Below are 18,967 nucleotides of genomic sequence, written 5' to 3'. Positions count from 1 at the left end.
TATCTCTCTTGATACACTGATCACTTATCCCTGATTGGGGCCATTTTTGGTGGTATCTCATGTCTTTCCAGTCGGGTCCAGTTGCAGCTCTCAAGTCGCCCCATTCAAAACCCAAATACCTTCAAGAATAATAAAAAAAACTCATAACAGCTTCACATGATGGCATGATAGTAGAGGGCTTCTACTAATATCTCCTGTTACAAAAAAACAAAACAAAAACAGGATTTTCCCTTGTAACATCATCACCATTTCTTTGTTGCCTATGCTTTTGGGCAATATGCTCGCTCTACTGCAACAGGAGGCTCAGGAGTAGAGTGCCAATATGATGCAGCTGAAAACAGTAGGCCGCAAACCTGATCAGCCTCCTGTATTTGAGTTTTGAATGGCGTGAAGCTGCGACTTGACCTTACGGAAACACAGCAGATGCCACAAAAGGGTCCTGATCAGGGCTAACGAGCTGTCATTTCTATTTCACTTAGTGTTTGATGTCACTGCATCAACCTGTTGTTCTCAGGCTCTTCTACATTATGTTGTATTTACATTTGTGCTATTATTGTTGTTCCATTCAAATACCATCCCTGTATGTAAACACCCCAGTCCTTGTGAGAATCCATATTCTTTATTAGCTTTTGCAACCATTCAGTGAATCATATGATGAATGAATCAAAGCACTCACTCTGGAGGAGCATCTTCTTTTACTTGATTACCTAATAATATCAGAATTTAGCTTTGTCTTAGTGTCTGTGTCTCTTCAATGCTTCGATTGGTTGATTTTGTGGAGCCCTGTTTTGCTGTGAGGCACAAATACAACCATTGTGTGTTTTACCATAGAAATGCAAAGTGACATTTGATATGTAATTGTGTTTTTTATGCTGATATTGTTGTTAGGACTCCGGTAACCTTCTGGACATGTGTCACACCTCCATGGGGATCCTGACAGTGAATACTGAACACTGTGGCCTCTCCTCACTCACTGCACCTGGAGTACAGCTACTGCCATCGTTTTGGACGGAACAGTAGTGATGGGTGACCATGACAATCTTCCACATGCCATGTGCCTACTCTTCGGACTTATTACAATATGGACTGTGGAGGTCCGTTCATACATTCTGTCATATTCATTGAATGTTTTGTAACTCTAACGCTGTTCATCTGTACACATGACATCTATTGCTTCTGTCCATCCGGGGAGAGGGATCCTCCTCTGTTGCTCTCCTGAAGGTTTCTTCACTTTTTTCCCTGTGAAATGTTTTTTTCTATTTCTTGGAAGTTTTTCCTGATCCGATGTGAGGTCAAAGGTCAGGGATGTCGTAGTGTACAGATTGTAAAGCCCTCTGAGGCACTCAAAAATCTACTGATGCAGTAAGCGACTGTCTTCACGATGTGCATGGTATGTGACATGCCAGGTTTTCTGTAGTGGAATTTTGCAAATGCCAAAACTGTGTTTATCATAGTCTATGTTACAAAACTTAATCTGGCAACACGTCAAGCATTTTAAGCACGTTGTTTGAGCTTAAGAAAATGTGTGAGGACAAAAACTCAAAAATACATTTGTTTTTCTTATAAATAAACGTTGTCTACCATTATAACTGTTCTCTATCTTTGTTTCAACAGCTTTTAGTAGTTGTAGTTCAGCTTACTTGAGAATTTTAAGGCAATCGGTTTCCTGATTATTTCCTAGTAATGTGGAGGCTTGGACTAGTAAAGATAACTCTTTCTTATTAGTACTGCTTACTTAATATAACTTGGATCTTTAAGTTATCTGAAGTTGTCTGAATTTACATCTTATAGTTAACCTAATTAATAATTTTGAGTTAACTATACTAATGTTTATTGAAATTACATGAGTTGCCTAAACTCAGTTTTTTCAGTTTTAAGAACTTAAAATGATTGAGCTACTTTACTTAGAAATGTTGAGGCAATCGGTTTCCTGACGTTTTTCAAGTAAAGTCAACTTATTACATTTTACAGTGTACCTGTCTCTTGGACCCCATCCCGACGAGGCTGCTTAAAGACCGTTTGCCTTTAATTGGCACCTCTCTATTGGATATATGTCTTTGCTAACAGGCCATGTATCACATTCCTTCAAAGTAGCTGTAATTATACCTCTCCTGAAGAAGCCCACTCTTGATCCAGAGGTGTTGGCTAACTACAGACCAGTCTCTAACCTCACTAAGATCCTTGAGAAAGTAGTCGTAAATCAGTTTTGTCACTTTCTACATCATAATAGTTTATTTGAGGAGTTTCAGTCAGGATTTAGAAAACACCACAGCACTGTTGAAAATTAGAAATTACCTTCTAATTGCATCAGATAAAGGACTCATCTCTGTACTTGTTGTGTTAGACCTTAGTGCTGTGTTCGACACCATTGACCATGACATCCTATTACAGAGACTGGATCAGTCGATTGGCATTTCAGGTACCGCACTAAGTTGGTTTAAATCCTATTTATTAGATCGATCTCAATTTGTATTTGTAAACGATGAAGCCTCGATGACCACCAACGTTAATCACGGAGTTCCACAAGGTTATGTGCTTAGACACATTTTATTTACCTTATATATGCTTCCTTTGGGCAATATTATCAGGAAACATTCCATCAACTTTCATTGTTATGCAGATGATACTCAATTATATCTATCGATCAAACCAGAGGAGACCAACCAGCTTGCTAAAATTCAAGCATGTCTTAAAGACATAAGAACTTGGATGACCTGCAACTTCCTGGTGTTAAACTCTGACAAAACTGTATTTATTTTACTCGGCCCAGAACACCTGAGAGATCGCATTGCCCTGGCATCCAACACCACTGTAAAGAATCTCGGTGTTATATTTGATCGGTTCTTGTCCTTTAACTCCCACGTGAAGCAAATCTCATGGACTGCATTTTTTCATTTATTCTACGTAACATTTAAAAAATTAGGCACACCTTGTCTCAAAGCGATGCATAAAATCTGGTTCACGCGTTTGTTACTTCTAGACTAGATTACTGCAATTCCTTATCAGGCTGCTCTAAATAAGTCTCTTAAGTCCCTCCAGTTGATCCAGAATGCTGCAGCTCGTGTACTCACAAAAACTAAGAAAATAAATCACATTACTCCTGTATTAGCTGCTCTGCACTGGCTCCCTGTAAAATCAAGAATCACATTTAAAATTCTTCTCCTCACCCACAAAACCTTGATTGGTGATGCACCATCATATCTTAAGGAGCTTGTAGTACCATATTGCCCCACTAGAGACCTGCGCTCACTAAATGCAGGGCTACTCGTGGTTCCTAGTGTCCTAAACAGTAGGATGGGAGCCAGAGCATTCAGTTATCAAGCTCGTCTGGTATGGAACTAGCAGACACAGTCACCACATTTAAGAGTAGTCTTAAGACTTTCCTCTTTAATAGCGCTTATAGTTAGGGCTGGCTCAGGTTTGCCCTAGTCCAGTCATTGGACATTCCTAACTCTACTTCTTCCCCGGAGTCTTTGTGCCTTCTCGCCTCATAGGGTCCATTGGACCTGGCTGTGTCTGAAGCTGATCCTGGGTCCTGACTCCATGCCCCGGCCTCCTTCCCAATGGCTCTACCTCCTTCTTTGTGCCTCATGCCTCAACGGCCTGGCCTCAGTGATCCAGCCTCTTTTGCGATGCCTCCTGTTTGGTTGGCCTGCCTCCTGCCTCTGTGGCCCTGCCTCCTGCCATTGCCCTGCTGATGCCCCCCCTCCCCCCACCCCCTCTCCTCTCTTCCTCCTTCTGTTTCATGGATTTTGGAAATCTGGATTGTGATTATTCATACATTTCTGTCATATTCATTGAATGTGTTGTAACTCTGTAACACTGTTCATTCTGTACACATGACATACAGTATATTGCTTCTGTCCATCCGGGGAGAGGGATCCTCCTCTGTTACTCTCCTTAAGGTTTCTTCCCTATTTTCGCTGTGAAAGATTTATTCCTGTTTCTTTTGGGAGTCTTTCCTGATCCGAAGTGAGGTTCTGGGACAGCGATGTTGTATGTGTAAAGCCCTCTGAGGCAAATGTGTAATTTATGATGTTGGGCAATACACAATAAAATGAATTGAATTAAATAAAATTAAAATAAAAACAAACACACACACACAATAGAACAGTTTTTCAGCAACAAAACACCCACGGAGCCGCAATAGGACACGTTCAACTTCCACTTTCTTCAAAGCGTCGCTATTCCGATAATCTTTCCACCCACACCTGATACCTCATGAGCCATACCAATACTGAAAATGGACAGCAATCTATCATCAGCAAGCAGATCAAGCTGACAGCGTTGCACTCCTTCTGCTCTCTGAAAGTGCACAGGTTCAGTCACTCTACACTACACCCATCACACTCTGACCCCGTCATACACTGATGGCAGTGTGGCGTTTAATCATAGAGAGAAACATTATATAAACTTAGGTTGCATGGACCCGTATTATAATAATTGTGCAGAGGCCCGAGGAACATCTTATCATGAAGTTTAGGCCAGATTGGGGGTAAGAGCGGTAAAGTACAATGAGCTGAAGCTGGCAAAAGGCTATCTGGTGTCAGTGTTTTGGGGACAGTGGGGTTAATAGTCCAGTGAAGACAGGCCTGGCACCAGCATGTTATAATAATACACTTGGCAGCTAGAATGGTGTCAACCCCTTAATTCCCCTCGGGAGAGAAGGACACAGCCTAATCTGTATTCAGTCCTGACATTGTCCACATCTGATATGGAACATTAGCCCCTAACTCTCTCTATAGACTAGTGTCCTTCGGTTTATATTACTTTATGTTAATAGAGAGAGAAAACTCCATGTGCTGTCGTTTGTCATTGTTAGCAGGGGTGCTCCCTGAGCCTGTTTGAAATGCATTTGTTTAGAAGAGAAAAGGGAGGAGGTAAACCTGACCACTCGGGGAACCTTGTTGTTTCTTCATCTCTATTGATCTTTGATTCAACCGGGGGCCTTCCGTTGCCTCTTCCTCTCCTTGTCCTGTGTTCTACACTCTTCGTTCACCATCTACTTTCCATTCCTCTGCTGTACAAAGTAAGCTGTGATCTATGCCTTAATGGGGTGGTTGAGCCGGTGAGGCCGAATGAGCACTGGTGTCTTGGACGAACACCTGATTCTCTCTCATTCTGCCTTCATGGGTTAATAAGTTGGAGTAATTTCATTTCATTCCTTCTCTCTCTTTTAATTTCTGAAATATAAACATTGAGCAAATCTCATCATCTAGAATATGACACTGTGCTGAGTATCAATTACAAACAAAAGGAATCAATTAGACAAATGAAGGAATCAATTCAAAAATAGATGAAAGTGTGACTGTGGAATAAAAAGGAGGTCAAAAAAGTAGGATCCATCACTCCTGGGTCTTGAATAATCTGTATTATGAGTCCTGACTAGTTTTTATAGATAATTATTTAGAAACGAAAAGCACACCAACATGAATAAATATGTTCTAAGCAGTTGCTCCACAATATATGAGCCATAGTTACATTGCTGATTAACATAGCTTGCATTGTCTGAATAAACTAAAATGAGGGAACGTGTGGTGAAGCTGGCGGAGGGAATATTGTTTAAATCTGACAATATTCTCTGACTTCTGTTGGAATTAATTCAACTAATTGTCTTCAGCCCAATTAGAGTCTATTCCCCTCTGCAGTCTGGTGAAACAGTGCCGACCTAATTGGATTAAATCTTTATCATTTCCTGGGAAACACAGAGAGAAGGGGGAATATGAAGCAACACTACTGCCTTTTTTAATTAAATTTAACCAAATGACTCTGCTTTTATTAACATCCAAGTTTGTCATGCTTCCATGCTGTACATACAGCAAGTGCAGACTTTCACACCACTAATTTATTGACTAGGAAACCTTCTCTACACATATATGTGTATTGGATCACTAAAGATCGCCTTCAGCTTATGTTTCTTTTGATTTTTCTCTCCCACACTCATCATTGTGAGCCACTAGCAGGGCAGGAGAAAGCCTCATTGTAAACTTGTGAGTGCACAGTAGAGTAAAACGCATGTCCCTGTGTACCTTACCAGCCCTGCTCATCCTCTTAAATGCCAATAATAATTAATGGTATTACAACAGGAGACTTCTGAGGCTCTTAAACTCTGCTTTATTAGTGGCCTTTAGATAGGTGGGGCTGTCTGTGTGGAGAGAGCAGGCTTTGCCAATCCTCACTGAGACATACAACAGGGGCTGGTGATGGGGAAAAACACATTAATTATGGCTGAAAAGTATTAATGAAAGAAGAGTATATCCACACATGCACATGAACTATCAATAATGTCATATTGTGTTCACCTACAGTCTCATCCAAACTGCTGCAGTGATCTTTGTGTATTTACCGCCTCTTATCCCTGTGAATGACCACTGCCTGACACTTGCTATCGGCTCAGACTATAAAATGGACTGTAAAAGGGTAGTTCACGTTCACGATAATGATATGTTTTCACAAAGTGTCCTGGGAATCCCAACCAGTGGAAAATCTTTCCTTGAGGATAAATTACTTATTCAGAATTAAGAGCTCTTCATAAAAAAAAAAATTATAATCTCAGGGACTGTTGGCGGCTGTGAAGACGACCGAGGAAGCAGGAAAGATGGAGTTTACAAAGACTGCCTTCAAGCATAAGTAACCTTTTTAAAACATCAGCATTTGGAGCCTAATCAGACAAAATACAATAATAAGATGATGGCTAGTTAGGGAACAACCGCTAGATACCTTGAAAAGAGTATCTGTGCTTTGCAGGAATTGAGGTATAGGGATGAGAATCAATCTGATGATCAAAGTCAAAACTATTACAAAAGCAAGATTTCTGAATCTACACTAACTGAAAAACTGTCCTGTTATGTTTGTATCTCAACATAACATACTCTGGCAGTACTTTTACTACATTTGCAGAATAGGAATTACTTGAATGTACTATAGTAGAGCTATATGCACTCTGTACTGTCAATATGTACAGTGCATGCATCCACTTAACCTCAGTACATAACAACCATATGTGCAACAACCTCTTGACCACTCAGCTTCTTTGCTTCAGATTGAAGAGCCACTGTATTGATTCAGAGAAGCCCAGCCACATCCCCACCCTCTTCTAAAGAAGCCAAGTCGTGTGTCCAGCGCTGCTCTGCCCTGAGAATTGTTTCCTTATAGTCTCAGTGGGAGATGGAGGAGAGCATCTGGAAAAACAAACAGGAAACCCAGTGAGAGGAAGGTTGGGGTGATATACAGCCAGGAGGGAGTACTGCAACTCACTGCCACAAGAGTGGATTGGACTGGAGGGCAATAGGGAGCATGGCGGGGAATGATCCGCTTTATACTGCATGACTCATGAAAATATAATGAAGAGGACCCGCCGACCCAAGAGCCATCATGCAGATACAAGACGGTGCATACAAACTGCCACACAAGCATGACAGCACACAGACGAACACACAGACACCTGCTCATACAAGTTCAGATAAAGCATCTGTAGCATCTGTCACTCTGAAAAATCATCAGCATGTGTGTTATAATGCCTCTGAGCTTACACCGTTTTTTATTAATTTTAATTTTGTATTTATTTATTATAATAAATGTTCTTTATGAAAAAGCAACACCTCCCAATATTGTCATAAATATTATGTATGTTTTTTCGATTCATAGTTTTTCTTTAAGATGACTATAGCATGGCCAAGCACTAACAAAAGTTATATTTATAGTGTGTATATTGTGTTTCTCAACTGACCTTAAGTCAGAAATCCATTTTGTGTTACTTCTGCATCTTCACCTCAAAGACACACAACAGGGAAATGACCCACTCATGAGGGGGTTCACCATAACTTGAGTTACTGGACTGATTACAAGCGTTACATTTTGCCTTTTTAGGTACTTAGTGATAACAGATGGAACAGCCTTAGAGGCAAACATGAAGGGAAAAGCAATGCTTTAGCAATTCAGGAGCAAAGGAGAGAGATCTCTGATAGCTGATGTTATTTTAGTGGAACATGAAATATCTAAACTATGTTATTTCATGCCTGTCTACCACACACGCTTCACTACAGAAATGTCCCATGTTGACATTCTGAATAGGATTTTAAGGCTCTATTTTGCAGCTGGGAAAATGATTCATATATATTGAAAGGGACTGCTCAGGAAAATGGATGTCTGAATCTGAGCAGGCAAATGACATCGCACAGAGCAGAGGGAAAGCGATCAATGCAGATCATAAACAGAATACAATAAAGTAATCCATTGCCATTACCAGCAAATGGGCATTGTATTGGAGGCCTTTGCAGACTGAAACATGCATTGCTCCAGTTGGCCAAGAACTGTGGATGACTGCAGAAAAAAGGACATTTGCCAAATAATGTCTCATCAATGTATGAAAGAAAATAAATGTGACATTGTAATAATAAATGTAAGTGTTAGTGTGTCCAGATACACACACATACACACATACACACCTCATCAGACAGCCTTAACTCCCAAGTCAAGTGGGAGTGTCCAGTTGAAGTTTTCTTCACAAAAGTTTAAGTTAACAGCATTTCAGAATGAAAGAGATGAGGAAGATGCTAATCAGCTGAAACAGAATATAAATAATTGTGTGTATGTGTAATAATGTTCCTAAAAAGCTCAAAGGGTTCAAATTAATATCTAATCAAAAATCAGCTCTTGTGTCTTGGTAATGTGCAGTTTCCCCTCACCGAGTTGTCCAGTGAATTAAGCTCTTAGATCTCTGTCCTTCGGATGCTGTGGACACCTATTAAATAATTCAACAAAACAAGAGAGGAGTAGGTAATCGAGCTTATGCCTGAAGTAACTCAATCAGAGCTGGCTGACTGACATTCTCACTCCTGCCCCCAGAACTCACACAATGGATATGGATGCCACTCTCTGAGGTCAAAGGCTGTTTGTTGACCACAAACCACATAAAATTGGTTGCTCTGTCGCCATGGCTGGGGAATGACCACAGGGTGGTCAGTGTGAGAACCTGAGTTGCTATGTAATCATGTTACACTTGAATGCGACCACCCACATATGTCAACAGAATGAATATACTTTCACACAAACCTACTTCTATGTTTAAATGAGGTTGTGTGAGGAACAAATACATTGTCTTTTCAGTGGTACCAGATCACAAAGCACCATGTCATTAACAGTAATTTTCCTTTGACATAATAAAAGGTTCAAAGACAGAAAGTAACCACAGTTTCCTTTGACAGCTTTCATAAGTAACGCAGAACATTTGAATCAGACTCAGAACCAACATTACAGGTGTTTCCTTCATTCTTGCAAAACATGTTCTTTATGTCTTTGTGTGGGGTAAATGTCATCTTTTATTAATCATTGATAATAAGGTCACAAGCTTAATGGATCAAGACTGAACGATAAGTACAACACAAAGTCTTAGACAATGAAACACTTTGCAGGCTCAATGCCTCTGTTCAAGTTTGTATTGTAAGTGCATTTCAAAATTAACCATATGACCTCTTCATTGATCAAGCTACCAAAAAAAAAATATATATTCACGCCACAGTTGGTCCAAGGCCTTCACTACTGAGGTCAGAAACTAGGTACTAAGAATTGTCTGGCAGGGATAACAGTACATCACTCTACATGCTGCTTTACTTCTGAGTATGAACAATGGTGTTTTTTTGGTATATTTTGTTTTTTGTTTTAACTGTTCTTTCTAAAGAACAAGTGTCCCTTTCTATATGCCGTGACAGTACAGTTCTCAGTCCAAAACCAACAGTCGACCAACAAGGCCGAGCAAATTCATGCTTTGAAGCATCTTTCAAATTGATAAATGAGATCGGTTATAAATACCCTACGATTGTACATAATGAAGGTTTTCCCCCAGCTGGTTTCTTTCGGCACAGCACACTGCAAATTATAAAATATACTGTAGTGTATTTCAGGCGATCCAAACATTTCTTTAGAAAATATATTAACAGAGGAAAAAGACTATTGAAGGGTGTAAAATAGAGAGACAAAGTGAGCAAGCAAGAATGAAAGAGAGCGAGACAGGCCGAGAGCTGGTCTCTGAAACCGACCATGATCAATTAGCTGTACAATAGCCGGAAATCTCATATTGGGGTCATGCATTCCTTATCAGCAAAGTGAATTTTCACATGCCAGATAATGCTCTAATGATTAATGGAGTTGAATGAATAGTGGTGTGGAAGAAGAGTGTTATTTTTACCCTGTGGCAGCTGGTAGCACACACAATTAACCTAAAAAGTGAAGATCACACTTGAGGACAGTTTCTTAAGTCCTCCCACACATGTTGGATGATAAAAAAAGACCCATCCATCCATTATCACCCGCTTATCCGGGGTCGGGTCGCGGTGGTAGCAGGTTCAGCAGGCCGACCCAGGCCTCCCTCTCACCCGCAGCACTTTCCAGCTCATTCTGGGGGATCCCGAGGCGTTCCAAGGCCAGCCGGGAGATATAATCCCTCCAGCGTGTCCTCGGTCTTCCCCGGGGCCTCCTACCAGTTGGACGTGCCCGGAAAACCTCTAATGGGAGGCATCCAGGAGGCATCCTGACTAGATGCCCGAACCACCTCAGCTGACTCCTTTCGACACGAAGGAGCAGCGACTCGACTCCAAGCTCCCCCCTGATGTCCGAGCTCCTTACCCTATCTCTAAGGCTGAGCCCGGCCACCCTACGGAGGAAGCTCATTTCGGCCGCTTGTATCTGAGATCTCGTTCTTTCGGTCACGACCCAGAGTTCGTGACCATAGGTCAGGGTTGGAACGTAGACCGACCAGTAAATGGAGAGCTTTGCCTTCCGGCTCAGCTCCCTCTTCACCAAGACAGACCGGTACAGCGCCTGTTTTACTGCTGCAGCCGCACCGATCCGCCTATCGATCTCCCGCTCCACCTTACCCTCACTCGTGAACAAGACCCCGAGATACTTGAACTCCTTCGCTTGGGGTAGGCAGTTTGCCCCCACCTGGAGGGAGCAATCCGCCGGTTTCCGGCAGAGCACCATGGCCTCAGATTTGGAGGTGCTAACTCTCATCCCTGCCGCTTCGCACTCGGCTGTAAAACGCCCCAGTGAATGCTGGAGGTCACGGTCCGAGGAGGCAAACAGGACCACATCATCCGCAAACAGCAGAGAGGCGATCCCAAGACTCCCGAACTGGATCCTCTCCGCCCCCTGGCTGCGCCTAGATATCCTGTCCATGAAGGTCACGAACAGGACCGGTGATAAAGGGCAGCCCTGGCGGAGGCCAACACCCACCGGGAACGTGTCTGACTTACTACCGAGGAGACGAACACAGCTCCTACTGCAGGCGTACAGAGACCGGATGGCCCGTGCCAATGGGTCCGGCACCCCATACTCCCGCAGCACCCCCCACAAAAACCAAGGAGGGACCCAGTCAAAAGCCTTCTCCAGGTCTACAAAGCACATGTAAACTGGTTGGGCAAACTCCCAGGATCCCTCCAGTAATCTTGCAAGGGTAAAGAGCTGGTCCACTGTTCCACGACCGGGACGGAATCCGCACTGTTCGTCTTGAATCTGACCCTAACCCGCCTGGCCCGCCGCCCGGTCTACATAGCACCCGACCCCGATAATTCTCCCTGCGGGTGGTGGGTCCACAGGGTGACTGCTGCTCCATGATGTTTTTTCGGGCTGAGCCCGACCGGGCCCCATGGGCGAAAGCCCGGCCACCAGACGCTCGCCGACGAGCTCCCCTCCTGGGTCTGGCTCCGGGAGGGTGCCCCGGTTTCCCTTGTCTGGGCAAGGTAGCTTCAGTCCGTGGGCTGCTTATCATCAGGGTTTATTGAACCGCTCTTAGTCTGGGCTCTCCCCCGAGACCTGTTTGCCTTGGGAGACCCTACCAGGGGCTGATGCCCCGGACAACATAGCTCCCAGGATCACTGAGCCACTCAAACTCCTCCACCACGTCAAGGTGGCAATTCATAGGAGAAAAAAAGACCCTTTGAAACAAATAATCTGTTTTGACAGATTTAAATATGAATATCTTTCAAATTAAATTGAACCAAATTCAGTGGATTACAAAAGAACTCGGCATCAAAGAATGTGATTTGCATGTAACAGTAACATGCTCAAAATGCTTAAAAGTGGTCACGTGGAACGGAGGGCATGCATATTAATTGATGTGATGCAAAAAGTCTCTCCATGGGAACATTTATAACCGTCATTATAGCCATTGCAGATCCTTCAGATGCATATTTATTGGCGGGAAGTGTAGCACTGCATTGTGGGATGAAGGTGCTAGTCATGGCAAATATTCTTCCCCATCCTGCTCATCAAGCAGGTGTTGTGTGGGTAAATGGGCACTGGTGGACATGCCACTCTAATTTCATTGACAGGTTTATGACCTTTTATGTGTCCCAGCTGCCATGTTTATGACAGGCTGACTGCGTTCATGTTCAACAACATTAAACATGCATAAGCCAGACAACGTGGCCCACCACACGGAACAGAATGCTCTCCCCTGAACATCACAAGGAACATGGATTCGATGGGAGCAATAAAAGGAAGCAGAAATTGAAATACAGAATGACACATGGATAGATGGGAGCTCGTTGGATTAAAATAATGGATGCAAAAACTACAAATCTAAGTCATCATGGAGTCTAATTTTATAGGGCTGTTTGGCTCGCCAATATCTGATTAATCTCTCCTATCTTCCTAGCCAGACAAGGTCAAAGGAAGCAAGGTGATTGGACCTTTGCCACCAGGAGCATAGACCTATCCCACAGATCAGTTTTAGAAATGTATAATACCTCTGGGAAGTTCTCCCAAAAAAGAGGAGATGTACTTTTTCCTGGAGTACAGTAGAATAGTCTTCAAAAAGAAGAGCAAAGGGGGGAGGGGTATGCAGAGGACACACCCAATGACAGACCAGTGTCTTTGGCAGGAATTGCTGTTGCCTCTGTCTTCACCAGGCTTTCTGACCCTTTGAGTTGCACCACTGCAAACCAGATAAATCAAACAGTCACTTTTTTATGATAGGAGAGATAGGAGAAAAACTGTTAAATATATAGTTTTTTTAATATTTTAATTGGAATGAATTCAATGATTTCATGCAGCATCAAAGCAAGTTTGTAAGATTGTAAACTGTGGCTTACAATTTTAAAAAAGTACATTATCTTTAACCTTATTTTGAAATACTTAATTTAGTTATAGTGGACAGAAACGTAACATACTTATAGTGAATTGGCACCTTTTACTTGGCAAGCTGTCAATTGATGGGGAGCAAGAGTATCAAGGAGAGATTAACGATTTAAAGAGAAAATAAGGGAAAGATAGTAAGAGACAAACGGAGAAAAACCCGAGAGAGGACAATGCAACAGAGAAAAAAGGTTTAATCTCCCCTGTGATTTGTCAGTGATATGCCCTGAAGCCAGTGGTGGAGGCATCAGTATCGCAGTCCATAACAAAACATGTCAGGATCATTATCAGGCTAAAGATATGATTAGGGCCACATCATGGCGTGCCCTGCACTCTTCTCTCATGAGGAATACATTGTTCTCTGCTCACCTTGTTTTCTCTTTCTTTTAAATGGCGATTATAATTTTGTCGTCTGGAGAGGTGCCAGGAAATATACAGTTTAGTGTCATAGCCCAGCCTGAGCGAGCACGCTATGGCCCAGGCCCTGCCTAGGGACAGGGACCAGCCCAATGCTCCATTTAACACTGCAGCCATGCAAACCATGCACTTCACCAACACTTCCACAGAAGAGATGTCATTTTCAGACATGTTTGAAGGATGGGTATTTCATAATCTGGTGTCCCAATATCACTAAATTGATTGTTCCAGGTTTAATCTATTTACACAAACAACAAAAAATATTTGATTTGCATAAACAAATTGTGAAAGAGAAGGGATAAGTTAAAGTTACATTTACTCCATAGGCTCATATCTCCAAAAGGGGTTTGGGGAGTTTAAGACGTTGCACTTTATTAAAAGCAAAGACATGGCTAATAGAGCTGATGGTAGACTGTTGAAACATGAAGCTATTGCCTTTTTTTAAATTTCAGATGTATGAAGCCCAGGGGTCTCTCTATCCCCAAAGAGTAAATTAAAGTAGCAGCTCTACCAGATTAATATTATTTTGTTTTGGTGGTGGGAGAGTGTTTTTTAAGACAACATCCTGTGTATCCATCCCAATATATATTTCCCTTGGTTCTATAGTCATACTGGTTATTTGAGGAAAAACATATCCAGAAAATAATGAGAAGGATACTCTGATCAATCATATAATGCGTTGAGCAGTTATCCTAAATCATGATCTATTCAAAAAAGAGAAATGGAGCCAAATTGCTAATTTATTGAGGACTGTGTTCCACAAATCACCTAAGGGTACAGAAAATCAATGTTTCCATACATGTTCCCACTTTTTCATCCAATTGTGAGAATTGTAATGTGTTTTGTGCTGCTGACGTATAATATGCGGTGAGTTTTATTTTAGACTTTTGTTTTATATCATATACAATCTCAAGTCTGTAACCAGAGTAGAAAACCAAATAGCAACAACATAGTGTTACAACAAGGAAAATGAATCCAAATGTAGTGGAACATGTTGCATTTTAATAAGCACACAGTCATAAACATCGGCAGTCTCAAGGAATTTTATGATTAAATTTAATCTGCTTAAACGCTGTAACCACGGTATTCATAACTCAACTATATCAGGACAGCTGGGATGCTGTTTGACTCTGTTTAAGCGGATGGAGGACTAAACACCATTTAGTAAAGAAGGAGTCATTGCTCTGTATCTTATTATGAAAATGTATTGTGATCATGTGTCACAGTTAAAAGAAGAAACAGTTGCAGGAATATCATAGATGAGACAAATAGAAATAGAGATGAAAGAGGGGACATGCAGAGGACCGTCCTTAGAGCAGAAGAAAAGAGGTGGAGCAGGAGGTGGAGAGATGCTTTAAGCTGATTTATATCGAACGGTAATAAACTGGGCATCTCCCCCCCTTCCTGTTTAATATGCGAATATGCAGAGCATCCCACTCCTGACAGCTCACCATTAATAAAAGTGTGGCTTGGAGCGCAGGTAGCCATAGCTCATCTATATGAAAATACATGATGATGGTTTTACACAAAGTCATCTTTTTGATCGGAGTCCATGTGCCAGAGAAGGGCTGATACTGAGAAGTACTGACAGTCATAACTCTACATACATCTGCAGGTCATTTCTGGGATTCTGTATAACCGGCAGTGCAGGTGAATGGAATCAAATCACAATGTGGATCATGCATGACAAATGCGCGAGGGACAGGAAATTCTCTCAGAAGATTGTGCTTCAGTTTCATACTCAACAAATTGCCTGCCAGGATGGTGCCAGACCATATGGTACAATGCCATTTAACCCTCCTAATTAATGAAACCATTCTCTTTATGCACTAATGATGGATGTCTTTGTTAGACATTTCTCATTCTCAATGGGCCCAAAGTTTATACAGTTTGACCAATCAATTTAAATTATACGGTGCCCTGAGACTGTGTGCTCACCACTGCGACTGCAGGTTCGTCCTTCAATCAGAGGATCGGTGGTTCGATCCCCGACTCCGCTAGCCCATGTCAATGTGTCCTTGGGCAAGACACTTAACCCCAAATTGCTCCCATAGCCTTGCCTAAGGTGTATGAATGTGTTGTAAGTCGCTTTGGGTAACAGCGTCAGCTAAATTAAATGTAATGTAATGCATAATATGAGATTGAAGAGTAGGATACCATCTATTCATCCAGAACAGTCACAACAATGTAAGAACAGTTGCTTCTAAAGGGTCACCATGTCATTTTAAAAGTTGTACTTGAGTTGAGGAATGATTCATAAAATGTATAGACTGTATAGTATAGTATTTTTCTCCTCCCTTGGTAACCAGACAAAAGGTATCAGACTAAGATGCATTTCCACAAGCCTAATATTCTTATAATTCACACACAATATATATATATATATATATATATATATATATATATATATTACGTCTGTCCGCTTTCTCCCAGCAGACACCCCATGAGGAGGAGAGAGCAAGGGAAAAAGAGAGAAACCCAAGAAGGATGTGGACCTGGTATGTCCAGCCCCTGGAGGCCCTGGTAATACCCACTCTTAGTCCATGTATTTTACATGAACAATCCTCAGAGGGAACAAAGAATAGGAATCTTACACTATTTAAATACAGGATTTGAGACATCAAAGCCAGGCTGATATTGAAATAACAGAAATAATTAGGGATATGGAAGTTGCAGAAATAGCCACATTTCCATAAGATGATAATTAGCCCCAGGGTTAGCTGGGTCAGGAGAAAGCATGTTTATTGAGTCTTTGTATTAGCAAGGGGCCTATAGCTGGCATTCCAGGTAATTACAGGGGACTGGAATATTACAGCAACATTTCTGATTGAAAATCAGGTTTAATTTAATTTCATTAGACTGATATCTCTTGTATACGGAATTGAAGACATAAGAAGTAGTTTTAAATAATGTGTTACACACAAGGAACACATACCTCAGTTAAATAGGTTGACACACTTTCATTATATGTGGTTTTCAGTTAACCAAGTGGAAAATATGATCAGTGTATTTAAAACAGCACTTCACAAGAGAGAAAACCCATTCTTTTGATGACGATTAGTGACTACAAAGGCTTGAAAAACATACACGTTAAATGATTTTGTGACTGTGAATCACTGACAAGATGAAAAAAACTGAAACCTCAAGTAGCCTAAATCTTGAATCGGATGAGAGAAGGCCACAGGTCTTCTGCTGCACTGTGCTCTGTGTGGAGACATTTGCTTTGTCTTGTTCTATTTCCACTTATGGGTAAACAGGGAGGGAGTAAAACCATTTTATTTTCTCCTGCTGAGAGGGATGTTAAGAGGGGCCAGAGAGTCTGTCTCCTTATCTAATAACCCTGCCACAAGCTTGCCAACACAGGAGAATCCTGGCAATGAGCAGGGAGGGAGTCACAGAGCCATTTAGAATCCAAGCTTGGCTCAGTCAGTGAAATCCACACTGCTACTGGAAGTGGAGTGATGCTGGTAGCTACAAGTCTCCCTTCACTTCCTCAGAGGGAGCAGATCTGATGCATCTGGCAAGCGTTTGCATGCCTTTTGATTTTCAATTGTGAAGCATAGTTTAAATCACAGTGCTGTGCTCTCTGATACACAGGCAGTACATGAAATGTGATTATTTACGAACATTAGAATCTCTCCCCAGGGACTTATTCCAACTCCAAATGAAATCTAAAATGAGGTTTCGCTGAAGGAGGAATGGAAAAGGCATGAGTAGTACACCATTTTCATGTGTTCCTATTGTTGTAGAGAATGTTGCACAGTCGCACAATCGTGTACTGTATATGTTGATTTCATAATCCTCTATTCATTTATGTGAAAAGTGCATGAACTAAAAATAATGTTTTATTGACAGAAAACCTAACAAGACAAATACATTTTTTATCATAAACTAAAGCTTTGGACAAATACAGTTTTTGACCTGCTGGAGGATAAGCTCGGAAATTAAGAAAGTGAATCTGAATCCATCCAATGGTTGCCAACCAAACTCCAAACATGTCAACCAGGGAATCACCAAATGTAGTAGGATTCATCCTCTGGACAAAGATTAATGGTAATTTATCAAATCGTATTTGAGATAATTCAGTCGGGAACAAGGTGGTAGAGCGATCGCCCAACAGACAAACTGACTGCTGTCCCGAGGGCTTTGCCTGACTGCTTGCAGAGAGCAGGACTCACTGATCACCAACAATGGATGGGAAGAAAATAAAGTGGTGATTCCTGATAACAGAGTAGCCATCTTACCAAAAGACTTTGATAAGGGTCTGAGTGGGTCCTGGGATATTGTCAGGAGAACCTTGAGCCGAGAGTTGCATATGTTGCTATGTGTGTTGGCAATCGCATATATCGCACATGGATGTATGTATGGGATGCATTAAAATATATAGTTTGTATGCAGATGTAGTCTATATACCTCGCACAGTATAACTCTGAATGTCATGACAAATATATAAGATTTCATGTAACTTATTTAAAACACTGTAAAAAGAAAGTCTTGCTCAATGATTAGTAATTATGATGATAAAGATAACATGAAAATACGTTTTAAACCAGAATTTTTTTCTTTCATCTGCCCTCAACTCAAACATTTAGAAAGAGAACCTTTATGCATCCCTTACCTTATTTGTTGAGAAGTTGTCACATCAGTTTACAGAATGATTGGTGATGTATTGGCAGCTCTGAGGACAGCCCCAGCAGCCTGGGAGACAGTGTCCCCTGGTGTCTATAATGTCTCAACTATACTGGATCTCCAGCATTAACACCAATTTGCATCCCCAAACCAACCTCATCAATGTATATGTTTAGTCATTTTTATCCCAGTGGCTGCCAGTCAATCTTTTACAGTTGTATAAGAGCCCCTGTCAAAATATTCGGCACTGCTGTTGAACAGTGAAAGTTTCTTCAATCCAAACATTATGGAACAGTTAGATTTTATGGTCAGTGTTAATATGGACAAGCAAAATTGGATCTTCGTGTTGGCAAGACAGAGCATGTTCAACACAAGACACAATTATGGCAGCAAGAAAAAAAACATTAGAAGTGTGAGCAAAGAGGGTCTTCACAAACTGAAGTCATTACACCACTTCTATTTCAAACGATGATGAGTGAGATGCAACTGGTGCAATTTGTGTCTCTCAACTCAAGACAAGCAGAGTCACAGCTGGTAAAGTAAACTATCTATCTATTTATCTCTCTTTTTCCCCTATTAATAACACAACACACCTGTTGCCCAAAGGGGTTCTGGGCCATACATCCCAAGTAGCCATCTGGGCATTAAGGCCCTTTGTGGCCAAGCCCTAGGTATTTTACAAACTGATGACTAAACACAATCTTTGTTGCAGAGTGGGTGCATGTGACATCACGTCATCCCTGGGGCTGTGTGGGATCTAGGGCAGGCTCAAGCTCTTTGTCTATCC

This window comes from Cyclopterus lumpus, chromosome 3, assembly GCF_009769545.1.
Source record: "Cyclopterus lumpus isolate fCycLum1 chromosome 3, fCycLum1.pri, whole genome shotgun sequence".
Lineage (NCBI taxonomy): Eukaryota > Metazoa > Chordata > Actinopteri > Perciformes > Cyclopteridae > Cyclopterus > Cyclopterus lumpus.
This window is presented reverse-complemented; position numbering follows the sequence as displayed.